Source organism: Eufriesea mexicana, unplaced genomic scaffold (genome assembly GCF_001483705.2).
Source record: "Eufriesea mexicana isolate 0111107269 unplaced genomic scaffold, ASM148370v2 scaffold2705, whole genome shotgun sequence".
Taxonomy (NCBI): domain Eukaryota; kingdom Metazoa; phylum Arthropoda; class Insecta; order Hymenoptera; family Apidae; genus Eufriesea; species Eufriesea mexicana.
In genome coordinates, this window is record NW_016910756.1 from 1 (window position 1) to 20,593 (window position 20,593).

A 20,593-nucleotide genomic window follows, 5' to 3' on the forward strand; every position below is an offset into this window, starting at 1 on the left:
CAATATAGCACTGAATATTCTCTGCACACGTCTGGAAAGCATGCTAGTCGCAATACAATCAGTTACGTGGGAAATGAATGGACTGGTTCTTTCTTTTTTAAAAAAGACATGGCTGGACATCAATTGGCAGCCTTTTTGAAACATTAAGATTGCCTTTGCAGGCAAATGGTTGTTGAATAATGATCTGTGTTGTTGAATGTAGTTTGTCTGATGGGAGGATTCCTCTGATCCTGTGTTATTAATGGTTGGGCTAAAGATGTTGAAACAAATACACAAATTATTTGGGCATAGCTGTTTTAAGCAATTGAATACTCCGCATTTCTATGCGACTAGGGTAGTAAATGCGGTTATATATAAATATCCAAGGTAGAAGGTTCCTGACTTCGCTATTTCAGTCCAAGTTCTTGTTCCTTTCACAGAGTTGATGTTCTGCTAATTATCGTGATCGCTCGCGACGAAAATGATAAAGTACAACCGGGATCATGTGACCTTTCGAATCGTTCGTCGTACGACAGGAGAGAACGCCAGAAAATCATAAAACGATCGACTCACCGTTCGTATATCGTTTCACCGTAGTCATGCGGCTCGAAATTAATAACACGTGGAACGTACGTCTTGTTTTCTCTGATCTATGTTATCTCCAGTCAGATTGATGAAAACGTCTGTTCGTTCCTAGAAAATTCTTCAAAACACTCAAGAAAGTACGCGGTAATACAAACGCCATGATGTACTTCTGCGCATGAACAGTTGCGCGAAAGTAGCGCATGCGCAGTTCGCAATTTCATCCACGCGTGACATCAGTGTTACGCGGAAAATAAATAGCTTATTTTAATAGATTATTTTTTATTTAAAAAACAAAGAAAAAATCACACGTTCAGCCGTGACTGGACGTCAGCTGTATTTATTAGTAATTTTCAGCGTGATACAAATGAGAGTTAATCCTTAACGCTCTGCACGTTTTTGTACCACTACCCACCAGCAACTCCGGCACATTTTCGCAGCAAAACGCGCGAGAAGTCTTATTTTAAGTGAGGAGAATTATACGTGCTTGTGAATGTTTTTGATTTTATTTATTTTATATATATACACTTTCTTCTTGTAAATGAAAGATAAATTTTAAATTTTGTAATTCACCATGGTGTGATATCTTTGGAAACAAGTGTTACAGTAATCACTTTTTTGACGTCTGCCATCCATTTGTTTCCTTGTAGAGTAGACAACACAGTTCCTCTTTGGACCTTTCCTCGTTATGCGAAGTTTTTCGTTTAGTCTGATTTCAGAAATTGATATAGAATCTCTTGTCCTATCCTCACGATAATCTCCTACGAGTTGGTTGGCTAAAATTTTTCGTTACTGTAAATGCGTCAGTGCTTTCTCATTTTTATCGTGCTACACAATCTTATACAGAATGTATGGATTAGTTATTGATATCTCCATTCCCCCCAAAAAACAGTTAAGTGATTTCCTCAAAAAGCAATAACTGGAAGTATATTAATCAGCCCGATCAACTCCACCCATCGACTTTGTGTACTCTACAACTACACTTGGTTTTTCGATTACTTCGTTTGTACCACTTCGTATAAATATTTTAGTGGTTATCATTCCATCATTATACTAGTTACTCAATAACGATACTATTCTCTTATCCCTCCAAGCTAAGAGCATTGTATTTCCTGGTTGTGTGAGACAGTTTTTTCTTTTTTTTTTTTTCTTGGAATAAGTTGATAAAGTCAAGAAATAAAGTGGTTTTTGAATGAATTAGACAAACAATATATTATAAATGTTTCTCAATATAAATTGTACGTATATGTAGGATTGGAAATGAGTGTGGGGGTCGAAAGAATGTCGGGAGTGTTTGAACTTAGAACAAAGGTGACCGCGCGGAAGATGATCGAGTGGATGAGTATGACAGCCGAGTGCGATAGACGATTGGAGGTTAGTTTATGAGTGCGGCATGTGTTTGAAGTGTTCATTTTTTTTGCGACGTCACGAATGTCGTCTGTGTTATACAAAATTGCTGTATTGCCTGCTTTCCTAGTCACATGATAGATCCAAGGTACATTTTCGCTATTCTGAATGTAGTACCCTTGACCATCAAGATATACGAAAGCCTCTGGTGGCGTGTATCCCGTGTGCCGGGTTTTTTCAAAATATTGCGGATTGGGATATGCGGAGCTATTTATTAAGCCGTTATTTTTTTGTTTCTAATGCTCGCCCAATGATTACGAATCGATTTGAGCATGAACAAGTCTATTCGAACTATTTCGTATTCGTATTCGTATTCGTACAGTTTGGGATTACTAATAAATTTCGTGAAATTTGACTCCGGGGTCCGGCATTTGCCTAGACAAGCTCTGTGGCATTTTCTTTCGAAAATCCTCAGGTTCTCCATTGTACTTGCCCATACATTGAGTCACATGGGGCAGTCATATGTCAGTATCGGCCTTACTAGTGTTTTGTAGCAAATAATCTTTGTTTTCGTCCTTAGCAGTTTTGTATAAAACGAACCTTTATGATTGGCGAATGCCTTATGGGCTTTGCTTCAATTCCTGAAGCCTTGGGCATCCTCTGTAGGAAGCAGGATGTCCAAAGCTCTTGCAGTTGACGCAATACGGCTTGTCTACGGTTTGCTCAGTACGCGTGCACTCCCCTGGATTGTGTTGGTGGTTATACTTAACGCATTTATAATGTAAATTACAGTTTAGGGCGATGTGGCCTATCCTCTGGCAACTTTTGCATTGAACTCGATCTCTTTTTAGCATTTTCTCCCAGTGAATTAGGGAGTGGAGTACAACTTTAATCTGTTTTAAATTTTCTACTTTGCTATCAAGACACAGCTGAACTATACACATTGAAAGTTTTCTACTTTCCAGGATCGACATCTTCGTTTCAAATTTTTCGACCGCTTCAAATTTAATATTTGGTACATTTTTTAAGCGGAGTTCGTTCAATATTGTTTCTGACTCGAAGTTTCCGTCTAAATTTTTTAATAACACCGATATATTTCGCGTATCTTTCGGTGTGTATGAAAAGAATTTTACATTGTATTTTTTTAAAAGATCGCATGCTATTTTGTGCGCGGAGGTCGAGTTTAGATGCAATAAGTTTTGTATAAAAATCTTGGCTAATTTGCGAAATAATTTCTAACGTCGCCTTACATGATGTATCGAATATAGTTATAGGAGCACGCCTGGCATTTCTTATCTTATCATCGGTCTTCTGTGGCCAGCTTTGCTGCTCGTTGGCGGTCGTTGTCTTTATTTTCTTTGCTGATTGAAGGGGTGGTGGTGCATCCGTCCTTCATGGCTGTTGGTGGTGGCTGATGCTGCTGCTGGTCGCTGAGTTCGGGGCTGGTTTGATCGGGGTCTCTTCGTTGGCCCGCGACTGTCTTCCACTGTTTCTTGTCCTCGGTTGCTGGGGTATTATTCTCCGTGGGTGCAGAGTTTTCCTTTGACTTCGGTACCTGCGACAGCGACTTGGTTTGGCTCGGAAGCGGGGAACGGGAATTTTCCCCGTTATTCCTGGCTCTCTCCTCTTCCAATTGTTTTGATAAAAACTCTACAGTTTTATTTAATATTTCGATTATTTCCTGTAGCTGCGCGACTTGTAATTGCGCTGATTTCTCGGTTGCGTCGTTTGTTATGTTGGTTGTTTTCTTTATTGGCGTCATAATTACCGACTTCAGTGGCGATGGTAATTTGTTTCTCTATGTAATGTATACCGTCTTTTTTCTGTTTTTTTTTTTTTGGCTTTTAAATTCATATTCTTCAGTTTTCAATCTGAAATGCTTCAAAGACTTGGAAGCATCTGTATTTACTCTAATTGTACCATTTTTCGTAAGCAATTCTGCGGTATGAATGCTGTTATAATAATTGTCCATATATAAGTGATATCCCAAACGTATATTTTTATCCACTAATGACATTATAGTCTGGTCCAATCTTCGCATATCATCCGGCAAAGTAGGCCATATTTTATTATTTTTGCCGGATTGTATGTTTTTCTGGATGCCACTATATACCATATCCATGAAGGATTCCTCATCAGAGGAAATAGGTCGTCCTGATCTTTTGAGTACCTTCAGGGGGCACGCATAGGCTAAACATGCTGTGTAATAATTGAAAGCGTCCTCACTGACACGTCTTGAGAATCCAGTATCTATAGACGCTATATGTTGATGAGTCTGAGTGGATACTTGATCGATCGAGAAAAACCCCCGGGTAAACGAGATCTTCCCTCGCTACAGGTCTAGCTTCGCGTCCTGGCTCTAGCAAGATTGACTCGCGATAGAGAGGATCATTCTTAAGAGCAGACGCAGTTGTAGAAAGGTGCTGTGGTTTAGGTGGTCCAGTCACCTTCTCCCCCTCAATTGTAGGAGGCCGTAAGTTAACAGGTGGTCTCTTTGATTTCTGAATTCTATTCTGAATGGGAGGCAATCGCTCTCCCATTTCAGGTCGCTCATAGCGCTCGTCAAAACGAGGCTGATTCTAAGGTCGCGTTGCGAAACCTCTACCACGCCCTTGGCCATGGTACGTCTTTGAATTCTGCGGTCTGTATGACATTATATTTGCTATCCAGCTATCCCGATTTTAAATGGATTATAAAATGGGAAAACGCCATGGAATAATACTTTCATCTAGCGAAAGTTCTTTCCTAGGCGTGTATACCGCTTTGAATTTTTTTAGTAAATAGCTGAGTATGGGCTAAATTTTTTCGAGCTTATTGGAACCAGTTATTGTTTGATTATTCGAAAAATGTCACGGGTTTCAAATCTGGCGAAATCTATTACGTGATATTATAGTAGAGAACGATGGTGTTTTAGTATAAAACTCTGAGGATCAGTAATCATCTTTTATATCTTTCTTTACCTTCGTCTCTTCTGCATTATTTTCGTCGTTTAACATTTCCTCTCTCGCGTCGTCATAATCGCTGTCTTCTCCTTCACTCGTTATTTTTTCCTCTCTCATATTTGTATCATTCCTTTCTCTTTCATTTGTTCGGTAATATCATATTTCTCACCTTTTTCTTCCTCTGGGTTTAATCCAATTGCGATTAAATCACTTTGGTTGTTATTCTAATTGTTTTCTTTTTGTAGGGTAAAAATAGAATCGATACACAGGGATAGAAATAGCTGGAACGTTTATTTATCTTGAATAAGGTAATACAATGATGCGACGAGGAAAGGTAACCAACGACTGAATTGACCGTAACGGTCGCGTCGGGACAGAACCCGGAAAAGAAAAGAAAAAAACAAAAAATTAGTGACGACCACCTCCCATACGTCTCCACTTCTCAAGGGCTATATTTGGCCCAAGTCGTTGCATTCCAGCACCCCTCTTCAACGACGATAGCAACATGTGTTTCGTTCTATTGCTGAAATTGTTGTTACTTATGAGATTCAGGCAGCTTCGGTTGTCTTCATACATAATGAATTTTGGTAATCGTTTTTTTCATATCTTTCGATAGGCGATATATCCATAAACCTTTCCTGTGTTGCCTCTGCGAGAGCGACGTATTCCGCCTCAGTTGATGATAGTGCAACGCTCGTTTGTTTTTCGCAACTACAACTTATTGTCGCTCCGAAGAGTTGAAATACGAAAACACTGTTTGATTTCCGATCGATGGTACTTTGTGCACAGTCAGCATCCGCAAAACCGATTAGTTCTCGTTGACTATTTCGTTTTCCGAGCCGCAATTCATAATCTGCCGTACCCTTCGTGTAGCGGGCGACTCTTTTAACTTCAGTCCAGTCGATTGTCATCAGTTCCTTATTGTGCGACTCAGAATTCCAACACTTGTTGCTATATATATATATATATTGTCGGTCTTGCGTTTACCATGAGGTATAATAGTGCCCCAATTAATTGTTGATACATGGCATTTTATGTCATACGTGATCCGTTATTTCTGCATTTCTCGTACCCCTGATCCAATGGAACACTGGAAATCTTCGCATCCTGCAGGTCAAATCTACATAAAATCTTTTGTATGTATTTCTCCTGCTTTATGCAATAGAATCCCTCGTTGTTCCTTCTGATCGCCATGCCCAAGTAATGTCTCAGCACTCCTAGATTGTTCAGGTGAAAATGGTTTTTCAGAAAACCAGCCGCTTCCTAGATTTTGTGCAACTTCCTTCAACCGATCCGAATATCGTCCACGTAGAAGATAAGGTAATTTTCCTCTTCAATATCGGTCTTTACATATAAACAAGGATCTACTTAGCTTTGTTTGAAAACGTACTTCTTTAATAAGTGATTCAACTGATCGTTCTAAACTTCGCCGCTTGTTTCAACCCGTAAATTCCCTTTTTCAGCTTGCACATATAATCCTCTTTTCCGAGTGCGATGTACCCTTCAGACTGCTGCATATAAATGATCTCAGATAACTTTCCGTTAAAAATGCTATTTTTGCGTCGAAGTGTTTTACGACCATATTCTTTTGACTCGCTAAGGTTAGGAAAATCCGAAAAGTTGTTTGTCGCACTACTGGTGCGAACACCTCGTCATAATTCGTACCGTACTTTTGGGAAAAACCCCGAGCGACAAGTGTAGCCTTATGCCTGTATATTTTACCGTCAGCGTTCCGTTTCAGCTTGAAAACCCATTTGCAACTAACAACATCCCGGTCCTCTTTGGTTTAGGTACAATTTCCCACGTACCGTTCTTCTTTAAAAGTGCATCGGTTGATATCGTTCTGTAAGCTTTTATTGTTCTAATCAACGAGACTTTAAAGCATACATGTCTGTCTTAAAAAAATTCTGATCGTTAGAAACAATAAACCTTGATATCGAATTTTTCGAACAGTCTTCATTTTCATACTGTTTAGCCCATAAAAACAGTTGTAAATGTTTAAAAAACTGAAAGTCGGTTGGCGAGAGGTGCGGAGAATAGGCTGGGTGCTGGAAAACTTCATATTTCAATTCATTTAATTTTGCAATTGTTTTGTGCGATGTATGCGACCGAGCATTGTCATGCTCTCCTCGCCCTCGGCAGGCGGCAAAAGTCTTCCTCCCCAACCTATGGTCGGAGGGGCGACCGAACCCGGCATAGACCGGGCACTGGATGCCGGCACGTGGCACCCCCGGGCGCGGTGTCCCACTGCGCAGCACCTATAGCAGCCCGCGCTGCGATCTACAGCGTTAGTGAATCGCTCCCGGACATGACCGTATTCCAGGCAACGATAACACTGCAGTCTCCTGGCTGCCAGCACCTGAACGCAGGCGAACGTCCATCCGACACGGATCCGCCCGTACTCAGCCGTCTTCTTAGTTCGTCGCAAGGGGGCACTGCACAAATACAGAGCCAAGCGCCGAGGCGTAAGGCCGGATTTTTCCGGTTCTAATCTCCGCCTCGGTGCTCTCATCGACCCTGGGCTTGGGCCGCGGCCACCTCGCGGGGGGCGACGGAGTCGTCGAGTCCCGTCATACACTTAGCTCTCCCTTCTTGCAGGGAACCGTCACGCGGACGCCGGTTCCCTCCAAGACCTCGCACATGCGACCGACGAGTGCGGCGGCTCGCTTGCCCCCCTCGGGTCCCCCGATCTCCAGCAGGAGACCGCCGGAGGCGGCCTAATGGGGGCGCAGAATCTCGATCCCGAAGTCCGCGAGGCTAATAATTTGCGATCTCGCCGTCGAGATCGCCTCCGCGCATGTAAGCCTTTTGTCCTCGGGCACGCTAATCGCGACGGCGGCCCGCGACGGTGGCCGCTTAAGGTTGGGGCCCGGCTTGGAGCCACCCTTCTTCCTATTATCCGCGGTTTTCGCAGCGGTCTTTGAACGCGGGCCCGCGGAGCTCGTTCCCGCGGCGTGGCGCTCTGTTTTACTACCTCCACTTGTTGGCGCGCGTTCGCAGCAGCGGCCGAATGCCGCTGCGCCCGCCTCTCCCGACGGCCGATGACGCGAGACCAGTTGGTGCTCTTCGCCAGGGCCTCAACAGACCCGCCTAGAGATATGCGCCCGTGACAGGGCCTACTGAGGTCACCGAGCCAGGCCGGCCGCAAAGATCGCCGCGCAGAGCGACGTTTCTCCGCCTGCAGGGACGCGTTTGTCTCCCGCAGGGCAGACTTCCAGAACCTCAATTGTGTGGTCCCGGCCGGTTGTTTTCTAGAGACTCATCTCCCAGCCAGCCGAGTCCATAACTCTCGCGCACATCCTAAAGGCGCGGACGAAGAGGCCGCATAGGTTTGTGCCTCTGTTGGCCATCGATTCTACTTTCGCGCAGTTTTCTGTAATTATCGCCGCAAGCTCCGCAGCGGACAGAGGACGGTGCACGGGGGCGAGTTCCTCCCGAGTGGGGTGGGTCGCCTTCGCCCGGCTTACGCCCGGCAGGAACGGCACAAGATCCAACACGCCTGGGTCAGCCTCCCCCCACATCCGCCCTCCTTGGGCGCTTTGTCGCCTTCGCGGGAGGCACTCACGAAGACGACGTGTCGTGGTCGTCGGAGACGCTGACGATGCCCGCGAAGGAGGAGCACTCCCTCTCGCGGACCGCCGCTTCGCCCGGCGCGAAGCACCCTGTCCTCCGCCTCGCTGTGCTCCATGAGATCCGCCCCACTAAAAGTTTCGTCCAAACTCAACTCCGGGATCCCCGGGTTGAGCGTCACTGAGCGGGTTGCAAGTCCCTGCTTCGCCGCCGCCAGCGTTCCCACGGTGACGTCACTATTGGCGATCCTGCCGCGCAGTGCGCAGACTCCCACCGCCGCGGCAGCCAATGGACGCTCTCCGTCTCCGACCTGCGCCGTAACGGGGCCCAAAATATCGACGCGATGCACGGAAAATCCCGGCACGAAAAACATCCGTCACAAAAACCACGCCACACTCCGGGACACCAGTCCCTGGTCACTTTCACCCACCGACGCACTGCGCGAGCACAACAGCACTGTCACTCGCGTCCGAGAACACAATGTTCCACCTGAATAGAACCCTCTACTGGAGGAGCGTAACAGACACGACCGTCCTGCTCAGCATCCAGCGCGAGACCTACACTGTCATCTGTCCTATCCGCAGTTCTCGCTCTCTCGTGTTGAGTGGAAGTCATGAGAATTAGCTCATTTCTTATTATCGGAGTCAGATACAGATACAGCAGATCTCCATTTGCATCCTTAATTAACTCTAGTTTTCTAGACAAGCTGCCGCTCATTATCCGCTTGCCTGGATTTCGACTCACGCCCTCTTTCTCCGGTAATCTTGACAGCGTCTCAGTCCACCAGGTAGAGTTTCCAAGTGACTGAGGCAACAACCATTTCAACTCTCTCATAGTGCGAACCAACGACTCATCGTGATGCTCCATAATAACACTCCAATTCAACCTCCTCTCAGACTCAAGCTGCAACATAGCCACCGCAGCCGTGCGCTTGTCCACAGGATAGTCCATTATCGGGCTTAACGCTCGTGGAGTAATGTACCAACCCGCGTTGGTCCTTCCCGTCCGTCCCATGCGTTGTTTAGCAGTAGATCTGCCTATCCGCTTTCGGTCTAAAGTATATCTATATATCAGACCGGTCTCACCACCCAGTAAAATAGTCTCGGGCTTAATTTCCTCTAGGAAGTTGATAACCACGCGGCAAGCCGGAACGGTAACTGCCTGGCCAACGATGTCAGTGCAAAAGCACTAACAATCAGAAGACATCTCCTGCAGATTGAAGGTCGTACCGCCATGTATAGCCACGTACTGTCGAGAACTCCCGCACGTCCTAGAGGCAAAGGCCAGCAACTTATCGCAATCATTGCGGGTAGACAGAAAAAATATAACTCTACCCTTATCGATGACAGACATTGGTATTTTACAACCTTTAGTGAAGCCCTCTAACTTCACTCCTATCACCCCGTGAGGTATAACGAACCAGTTGTCATCAGTACTTTCACCCGCAACAGCGGGCTCAATCTTAAGGTTTTCTTTCATCTCAAATCTAGTGCCTGATATATCCAATCCCTCCGCAAGTTTTTGAGATCTATTTCTTGTCAGTACAGTCGCGGTCAAGTGGACGCATTTGTAGTGAGAATTTTTCTCAGTAAATTGCAAATCCCCAGCAATAACTGTCGGATCAGACCTGCAATGAATCTCGTTAAGTAAAACAAAATCAGCATGGTTCTCAACTTTCTGTGTTCTACGGATTGCAGCTCCATACGACAATATATAACCAATTTCTTCCTGCCATATCCTATGCTGTCTGAAGAATCTTCATGTTTCTGTCCTACGACATACTCAACCGTGTAAGAGATGGCGCCATGCCCAGACAGGTCCAGCAACTCACATATCCTGGCATAAGACGCCTTGACCGCCGCAACGGTGGTCAGAGGTTCCACGGCCCTCATCAAATTGACAGTAAATAACATTGTCTTGCCAGAAGCAGTAGGAGCCTCAAGCAAGTAGTACCTATTTCCATACTCAAGTGGATTCCCCAATAGGTCCGCCAGAGCGGCCTTAAAAGAGTTGTCAGGCACCGCATCGACAGATATATCAGGCGCCAGAGTTGTGAGAGCCGTGGTGTCGTCAGGCCCCAAAACATGGCGACTGCTGATTATTCTGCGTGACTCTATTTTTCCAAGACCATAAATAGACACCACCTCGCCCCAGGCGTTGAATATGAGGCAACCGCTCATATCAGGGATCCCCTTCCATGGTCTCGTCTTAATGAAATTGTAAGTAGGGGTCGACTACCACAGGCCTCATCTCATAAAACATAGCTCCTTCCCTATTCCCGTAAGACACTTGCGCAGACTCAACTAGTAAATATTGCCCCACCTTACGAGAGGGACACACTACACACAATATCTCTCCTTTTTCGGCTCTAGCCATCTTGACAGTTCTATTCCCATATATGATCAAATCTTCATCTTGAGATCCATGAAACACTCTATCCCAAGTATAAGCAGAGGTGACTAGCGATTCTGTGTCTCCAAAGCAGCAACCAGCGTCAAGAGCGGATATTATTTCTGCTAGCCAGTAACCGCCCTCTTGAACCTCACATATCTCCTCCGGACTATTAACTTCACAAGCAGCCCTCTCCCTATCAAAGCTCAACTCGTGAGTTTCGATAGCCTGCGTAGATCTCCAAGCCGCTAAGGATCTCAATCGGTATCAATATTCGCTGCCAATCGGGCAGTACCGTGCGTTCAGTCAGGGTGAATCACTATCTCCGCTTTCCCAACAACAGACTCCTGCAGTAAGCTCTCCTGTGTGATCATCCAAGTCCGCAACTCGTTCAAGTTAGCATGATTGTCGTCCACAAACATCAGACACGGCGTGTTCGCCATCTCAACACCATCAAACAGTAGACCTAAGTCTTTACTGGGATCCCTAGAAATAGCTAGTATGTCGCCACGGTAGGAGATAATTTGAAATCCTGCTCTCCACAAGAATCTATGTACCCTACCGCAAGTCTCTAGTACTTGTGTGACCGGGGACCTAACCAGTAAGTCACCTGACAATTCTCTAATCATGAATTGATGATCGATCTCTAGTCTCACTCTACATACACTCCAATCCGATTCCAAAGGCGGTCCATCCATTACTCGCTCCTCAACGTTTCGCAACCACATGATGTAACCACCTTTGGTGGACACTTCTTGCGCCAATTTCTCTGGCACACCACCAATAATAGAACTGTATTTAATGCGTTCAACGGCGCAATACTCAAAATCCCATGGATCATACTTCACATAATTGTCTAGGGTCCAGGAAGCCACCACCTTCGTGTCGGGGCTCAAAAGTCTCACCATCCTGTTGCGTTGAAACTCAACGGCTTCAACAAAAGCAACCAAAGATGAGTGTCGATCCATGGACCTATGTCTTTCGTAAGAAACTTTAATAAGACGCCTACCGGCCAAGTCACACCTGAAGTTGTCTGCATTACCGTTGATTATAGCATTATACCAATAACCACCAATCTTGCGGGCGACGGTCACCACACCTGCGATTCTCACGTTATTCTTTCTATAAGGGATCCAGACTAAGGCTCTCTAGGCTCCGTCCTAATGACTAAGCAATCTACTACATATAAGAACTCACCTCTTTGCATCATAAACGTCTGCCTACCGTTGGGATAGTAGGCCCTACCAGTGTCCTCGTGAGTATAATAATAATCAGTCTGCCTAGACGAACACGTCAAATTAAGAGATCCAATGCTAGTAACAACATCTGGATAAACCTCTCGCAGAACACCATCAGGTCTGGTATGAGCAGCATATATGGGCGTGTCTCGACTCCTTAGATACCATCTCTCGCTGTAAGTGTGTTTGTCGTACTTAACCCCCCAATAGTCTTCCCACTCGGACACTTGGCATTGACCCTCATATGTCGGATGTGGTAACGGCTCAACAATCTCATCCTCCGCAGAATCCATCTTTATGTCTCCATCTCCAGAAGACTCAGACAACTGGACTTGACTTCCATTACACAGAGCACAATTGACCTCCATTGACAACGGGGGTCCGCTCGTCTCAGCAACCATTTCGATCATCTTCCCAGATTGATCCTTGGCATGGACGACATAGTACTTGCCATTTTTTGATATCAGTACCGACCCACTCTATCCAACAGGATCTATTTTCTGACTACCTCTCATCGGAAAACCATTCTGCCGGTGAGCCTCTCATCCGCACTACTTACACTCGAACTCATTGGTTTTGCTTGGGGCTCCCTATATGTTGCAACGTAAACACATTATCGTAAACTCTCACGGCACCAGGAAATGGCAATACAACATGGGCAGTGACGTACAAGCAAATCTTCCCCTTATGCCACTCCCACGACATGTAACCACCATTGATAGGCACACTTAACACCGGCTATACTGTGAGCCTCACATTTCTAAAGTTTTGCCGCTACAGGCCAGGACATTGGCTCACCATTTTCTCCACAATAAACGTGATACATATTGCTGAGAAGATTCTTATAGTCTGTGGCCCGGTCCAAAGTAGGCCTATGATCAAATATGTCAACACACGATTCGGTCGCAACCACCTACTAATCGCAAGAACAAAGGGAAGACGCGTGTCAAGCCCAACAGGCAAAATTGAATCCATCCGTCGAGCATTTGTCAGTATACAATGGACCCCCTTAACCATCTGACAGGCAATGAACGTCGCAGGCCACCCAGCGAAAAAAGAAACGAGCGTAAAGATTGCTAAATAGACAAACGCCTTAACACAGTCAGCGACTACATACCATTCAGGCAAGTTATAGTCTAAAAACCAAAGCAGGTTGCATCTCACAACCTTGACGCTAACGACCATTGGGTGAGTCAAATCCACCTTTACGGCAAACACCGACGTTGACACAACCGTAGCATAGAACAATGCGAAGACAATGACCAGGTTCAACAGATTCCTTCTCACGAAACTTTGGTATCCGACAAACATCAGCAACGCCCCCATCAACATCTTGATCCAAGAGAACACCAGAGCAGCATTTACCCAACGAAAGACGCCAGTCAGATCGAGGGAGCCAAGCCAACTCGTACCCCGTGATAGTAGTCCAACTGGATCTACTTTCTCATAGTGTTTAATAACACTATTCACCACTTCCTGGTTCAAAAGAGCCCAGTTCTTTTTGAAGTAAGAAACATCTATGTTCCGTCGGTCATACTCGCTGCGCAATTGGAAAGTTCTAGAAGCATTGCCACGACAATAATACTCCAACCTCTGTGGCCGATCCGCGTGAAGCCTAATCAATCTACCCTCCATGGGCAAACATCCTTCAAACTCAACTTCAACGTCGCAGGCTATGGAGATGGGCTTCCATACGTCCTCTATCGGTGTAGGCTGACTCGGGCCCCCTCCGAGTTTCGTAATACCTGTGGTTGGTCCAGGACTTCCCCACAGCTTTCCGTAGAGCTCTTCGATGTCGGTTCTATCGGAAAGCTTCATTTGCTTCCCTGCTTCCAGACCTACACCCGCGACCGCCGTATCTACTAGTTTTCGAGGGCATTTGTTATACAATTCTTGGTATCGAATTGATCCAGGGCTTGCTCACAGGACTTCTGTAGAGCTGTTCTATACTAGCTCTATCAGGGAGCTTCACTTGCTCCCTTGCCTCTATTCCTACGCCGGCGACCGTCATTTCGATTAGTTTGCGAGGGCATTTATAGTATAACTCTTGATACGTAGCATTTAGTGTCAATTTATAGCATCAGGAACCAGAGTTCGCTATTGTTGTTTCAGGCAGTGCCTATTACAACGGTGACAGAGACGACGAGCGTCGGTATTTAACGTGCTGCATTCCGCAACACGGCCCCCATGGGCGAGGGGTTGGGATACGCCCAACCAGCGCGAGCGGGAGTGCCACAGAACACACCCGCTCTTCACTGGGATGCTAGCCCCAATCGACTCCCTTGGTGTTGGGACGGGACCTTTCTAAATCCCTACTGCCTCAGGAGGACAGCACCCGAGCTGTACGATGCGCAACTCTCACGCCGGGCCTCGAGGACCCTTGCCTGCGATGTAGGCTCTAACCACTGCCACCACGAAGCCAACCCAGCGACCGACGGGCGGACTGCCTAGCGACAGCCGGCCCAGGGCCAAATCGGTCTCCCGTGGTACCGGTGATCACGGGCGTACCGGTCGTCCCGTTCGTGGCGAACCACTACCGTTCTGAGGCTGCTAGCCCACCTCGCCGTAGGTGCACGTCAGCTAGGCACCGTGGGGTTGCCAGTCCCATACTACGGCCGACCAAGGTCGACCGTAGCCCCTGCGGGGTGATACGTAGCATACTGGAACTTGTTGAGGCGAGCGCGGTCGCTTTCTTTTCTCTGGGGTCTTTTATTACGACCCCTTTCCCCGCCTCTGTTCCCGCCACCAGTTCTCCCGGCAGTGGCTTCTTTCAACTTTTCAACAATTTGTTCCAATATTCCGTCTGTCTTTATAGGGCCCACCGCTTCGCTTTCGGTGGCCATAATTATTTGTTCCTCTATTGTTCGGGAGCTATTTCTTCTGGTAGCCTGTCAGCTAGTATATGTGCCCTCAGAGCCTCTTTCCAGCTCCCGTTCTCTTGAGGCTCTGGGGCATTTCCCGCACTGGTTTTCAGTGCGGACTCATATGGGGATGAGTCCGAACTTTTGTTTGGTTCATCCAATATGGTTGTCTGTTCTCTGAGGGGAAGAATTCGTCTTTTGTCATTAATCTGTTTTAGTGTTTTTTGTGGCAGGTACTCTCTAATCTTTATGTTAGGGAACTTTTCGCTTTTAAATCTCTCACTCAATTCGATCAGCAGGTCCGTTTCTTCTTTCGACCAAACGGTTGCCCTACTGCGTGTCCTTGCAGGATTCGGGTTCCCCGCCTCCGCTCTTTTAACGTTTTCCACCTGCGGGTGCATGTGCCGCTCGTGTTGGGACAATCCACTTTTCGTACCAAAAGCGCCCCCACACAGGAGGCACATGGAGCCCGTCCACATTTGTAGTAAGTAGTCCTTTACATTTGGGGAGATGGCACCTGCACCCATGTAGCTTTTCAAAGCTTTTGCTGCATTGTGCACATCTCCACCAAACCTTTTTGTCTGGGTGGGCTAGCTTCATGTGTTCCCCCCATTGCGAAATGCCTTGTTCGTCACCAGTGGCCCTCTGTCCGGCAGCGGAAGAATCCGTCACAGGAGTCCCAGGGCCAGGAACTTCTGCGTCCTAGGCTCCAGTTCTGTTTACTCTTTCCATTATTTAAGGTACTTAAATATACCAATTTAATTTAATTCCATTCGTATCCAGCTCAGAAACCAAAATAAAATGTGCCGGGTCGTCACCAGGGGATCTGTTCGGTTGTCATTGTCGGCGGCCCCCGGGCGATCCCACCTCGGTAACATTTTGTCCGATTCGTCTACACCACCCATATAATTATTATATGAATTGATAATCTGTGGTTTTGTTTTTTCTCTTTCTCTTCCATAGCGATTTTGAATTAATGTTACATTCGCTGCCAATGCCTCTGTAGAAATTAACAAAACGGGGTTCTTTGAACTCTTTTTTTCACGATGTGCACATAGAAGTACCTCGGCATTGCGAAAATATTTCGTTTCTCCAACTTTTAATTCCTTAGCTTCCTTGGGGATATCTTTCCTATTTCTCCTGATTCTTCCCGTTATATAAGTATTTTTTCAATGTAAAAATTTGGCTAACGCAGTGCTTGTAAAATAATTGTCAACATATACGTGATATCCTTTATCTAAACAATCAGCATCTTGCAATAATTTTGTTACAACGTCACAACCAAGCCCATTTTGCGAATTCTTTGATTGTGCACCTTTATAACAATAAAATGCTACACAATATTTTGATATTGCATCACATAACATCCAAAACTTAATACCCCATTTATGATGCTTCTTGTTGGGTAAATATTGTGTATAAACCAAGGAATTGCTCTAGAACTTTCAGTCCAATATGAATATATCGTTGGTCTATTTGTTATCCCCATTTCCAATAGTACGGCTACAAATGCCTTCAGTTCCAGGATAGTGACAGGATACCAATTTACCATTCTAGAGTTATCAGTCCACCAAATCCACATGATTTTGATAACATTTCTTCTGCATATTCGTTTGTTTCCTCAACCATCATTGCCCAAAGAGAATTTGTGAAAAAAAGATTAAAATATTCAATCGGTTTGGCTCTATTAGATAAACGGCATCGCGGTCCCGACATTTCAATGAATTGAAATGAATTGCCTTGGTCAATGTATTCATTTTCCGTAACCATGATATATTTTGAAATGTCTCCAGTATTAGGAATATTATTGTCAGAAACAGAATCGTCGATAACATTAATCCTTCTTCTTTTAAAAATAATAACTTCACTATCATCGCTATCGTAATTCGAATCCTCTATTATATTGCTCGTCTTACGTTTAGAAGGCATTTAATTGCTGAAGGGCATCAAATAAAAATATAAAAAAATTATACTGTAGAATACAAAAAAATAGTGAAAATTTTACTGTACATACCTTTTATATATGCAATAAAATATTTAAATTATATTCTTATATTATATGACGCAACCCAGACGCTGATAAATCTGTACTTACGCTCAGAAAGATGGCAGAACAACAATGAATTGAAACAATTACAGCTACTGTATAAATCTGAAAACAGCGCAATAGCGCTCCTTGGCATTCTTGGAGAGGGAATAAGACAAGCGCTATCGCGTCGCTTGGCACTTTTGGACGGGAAAACAGCAAAGACACGTAGCACTCAAACGGTTAACATTTCGTAACGAAAAATGGCATATCGGCCCCGTTGGTCTGGGCCGGTCTTTTAACACGTCTATACCATATAAATACAATACAGAGGAGTCGCCATGGGGTACAATGAACCGTTCTCTCTCCACCGAAGCGAGAATAGCCACAGTGGCCGCCGACGGGTCTGTGTCGTCGGCTGTCGCGTCACGTCCGGTCCGTACGTCCGGTCGTGGCGCATGTCCGTGCGTAGGGTAGAACCCTACAGCTCGGGTAAGGTGGGGGTCGCCGCTCCCCAACAGCGTGCACCTTGCTGCCCGGCCTTTTTTTTCTCCCTAAAGATCAAACAAATTGAATCTCAGGTACATTTTTAACAGGTGAAAGTTTTCCTCGCTTTCTCAACACCCATAAATATCTTTTCCAGCTTTCAATCTCCTTTATAAAAGGAAGGTTTTTAACCTTTACCACAAACTCAGTCTTATGACACTCTCCCCATATAAGGCAAGGCCGAGGCTTCCAGTGCACATGATATCCAATAGAGGAGGAAGGGCTTGTAGATGCATACCAACAGGGGTGGAAAAGGAAAGCCAAAACAGAGTGACACTGCGCCACTACACCTGCAACCCGCTTGTTACGCGCATCTCGTTTAACCTGAGATCTTATATTTTCATAAGATCTGTACGTATATTGAGCACTCTCCAAAAGCGAGTAGGACCTGTGAAGCTTTTGTCGAAGGCCAAGAATAAGAGAACACGGTGTTTGGGGAACAAACCCTAGAAAACTACTTACAGAGTGAAAGGGACTCACACAACGAGGATCACCTAACTCCTCCATAAGGTAATTTGTCAAGGCATGGTATGCTTTCTCGTGTGTAGAGGACAAATCGCTCTGGGAGTGCCCCTGATGGTCACCAAAGAAATCACAGAGCTGTCAGATGATGAGAGAATCCATGCTGTGGGTTCATCCTCCTGTATGTGGGTGTAGAATAATCTCACGTATCCTGACACTTTGTTAGGTCCAGCTCATTTATAGTATGTCAATATCCGACACCCTCGAACATCGTGTTGACATGGCGCGGGTTGCACTATAAAAGTATCTGGTTCCACTATTGGGGTATCTCTTACTACATTACGAAAGAACGTCTCTTTTGTCTGAGGGAGACTGCAGGCGTCTGATGATATTGAATCTGGCTCATTCTTTGGGTCAGCATCAGCCTCCCTCCTATGAAATCTAAATTATGTGTTACTATAGAGCAATGAAGTCCGTTGGGATCTTTCAGTGTTACAAGGAAGGTAGTTGTGATAAGGTTCCATAGTTCAGCCGACTTGGTAATCACAGCTAGAGAGGAAGCAACGAGTGTCGGTGATTTAACGTGCTGTACGTTCCCGGAGGGATTCACAACACCCCACGGGCGCGGGATTGAGATACGCTCAATCAGCGCATTACCGGAGAATACTCAACGGTAACTACCAATCAACCCGGGATGTGAGCAAGCTCCACAGATCACCCTTGGTATGGGCGGGACCTTTCTAACATCCCTACCAGCTCTGCAGGCCGGCGCCCGAGCTGGAAAGACGCAGCTCACCCGCCGAGACGCCAGCGTCTCTTGCCTGCGACGTAGGCTGTAGCACTGCCTCCGCGAGTCCAACCCAGATGGTCGATGCCGGAGCGGATTAGCCGCTCCGGGGGCTCAATGTCAGCCCCCGTGGTACCAGTGCTAAGGCCATACTGGTCATACCTGTCGTGAGATTTCCCCCACTTCCCGAATGAGGCCCTTGCATGCCTCGGCCTGGGTTGGGCCGACTCGGATGCGTGGGGGCGTCACGCCCCAAGAAACGCCGCTCCTAAGGAAGCAACGTCCCTCCCTGCGCCCCTCAGCCACCGGCACTATCTAGCACGCCGATGCCATACACTGCCTTCTCATAAATACACCCCTCGCAAACATACAAAAGCATTCATACGATTCCTTGCTCGCCAAGACCTCCGACACATCCACACTTCCATCCGGTCTGACACAAACACCACATCCACTCAGGTTTCGGAGGTCCTCGTACACACAACATTCAACCAACACATGCTTCCAGTCTTCTTTCACAGTACCACACACACAACGTTCACTCTCACTCGAGCCACGCTTACGCAAGAACTCATTCATACTACCGTGCCCAGTCAACAAGAAGCATGCATGCACATTCGGCTGAAAACATACATTCCTCTCCGCAAACCTCACATTCCTAATAAATTCATACGTTACACGACCTTTCACACTCTCATCCCATCTGCGCTGCCAACATTCATACATTCTTTCATTCGCCAACTTTACACATTCCTCACTAGACCTATTACGCATCTCCTCATCACACACCAAAGCATTCTCTCGCGCATTCACACCGTTCTTTACACTCCACAAAATACCTTTACACACACACAATAGGTCCCAAGGTGGTGAACCCGACAGCACTTGCATGCTCTCAGTCGAAACCGTACGACACACACACAAACATGCGTACAAAACCATTCTCTGCGATCTGTTTATCAGATCCCTTCTATACTCATTCATCATCACATCATATCATACACTCGCTCCATACATCGCACACGCCACAAACAAACCTTTAATATCACACGCGCAGCTCTCTTTCTCATACCCCATCATCACACGCCCCATTCGTCCTACAACATTCATGAGCTTATTCCTCAAATACTCGAAATGAACCTTAAAATGCATTCTCTCACTCATCCATACACCCAAGTACTTCACTCGCCCAATATATCTAATCGCTCTTCCATTCATCCTCACATTCGGTCTTCTGTTCTCAGACATACTTCCTTTCAACAGCATTACCACAGTTTTGCCCTCGGACACAGGCAGCCCAACATTCTCACACCAGTCATTCACAATAACCATATATTCAGTCCCCTTCCTTTCTACTTCCACTCGGCTCTGTCCGTTTACAATCATGAACAAGTCGTCAGCATATGCGACACATTTACATCCACATTCATTTAGCCGCCACAGGAGCCCATCCATCATGAGATTCCATATAAATGGACCACAGACGGACCCCTGCGGACAGCCGCGCTCGACAACCCTACGCGCAACATCATTCACTCCCAACATACACGCCGTCCGACCCTGGAAGTAGCTCCTCCACAGAGCCACTTCCCGGCACCCGACTTCCCTCAATTTATTCATGACACTCACCCATTCCAGGTTGTCGAACGCTCCCTTAACATCACAAACACACCTAAAACATACTTACATTCACTCTCACAAACATATTCTCGCACCCTTGCCCACGCACTCTCCGACGATCGATCCGCGCGAAATCCGTGCTAGGCCTCATTCATACTATCACCCACACACCGTTCCAGTCTCTCTACCATCCTTCGTTCCAGCGTTTTACCCAGCACGGACAGCAAACTTATAGGTCTATA

The 20,593-nt window shown here is 46.0% G+C and overlaps 1 pseudogene; it reads right to left on the bottom strand.

Annotated features, from left to right (window-relative positions):
- Positions 1–15,668: 15,668 nt before the first annotated feature.
- On the bottom strand, positions 15,669–16,492 carry LOC108550380 (piggyBac transposable element-derived protein 4-like; annotated as a pseudogene).
- Positions 16,493–20,593: the final 4,101 nt, after the last annotated feature.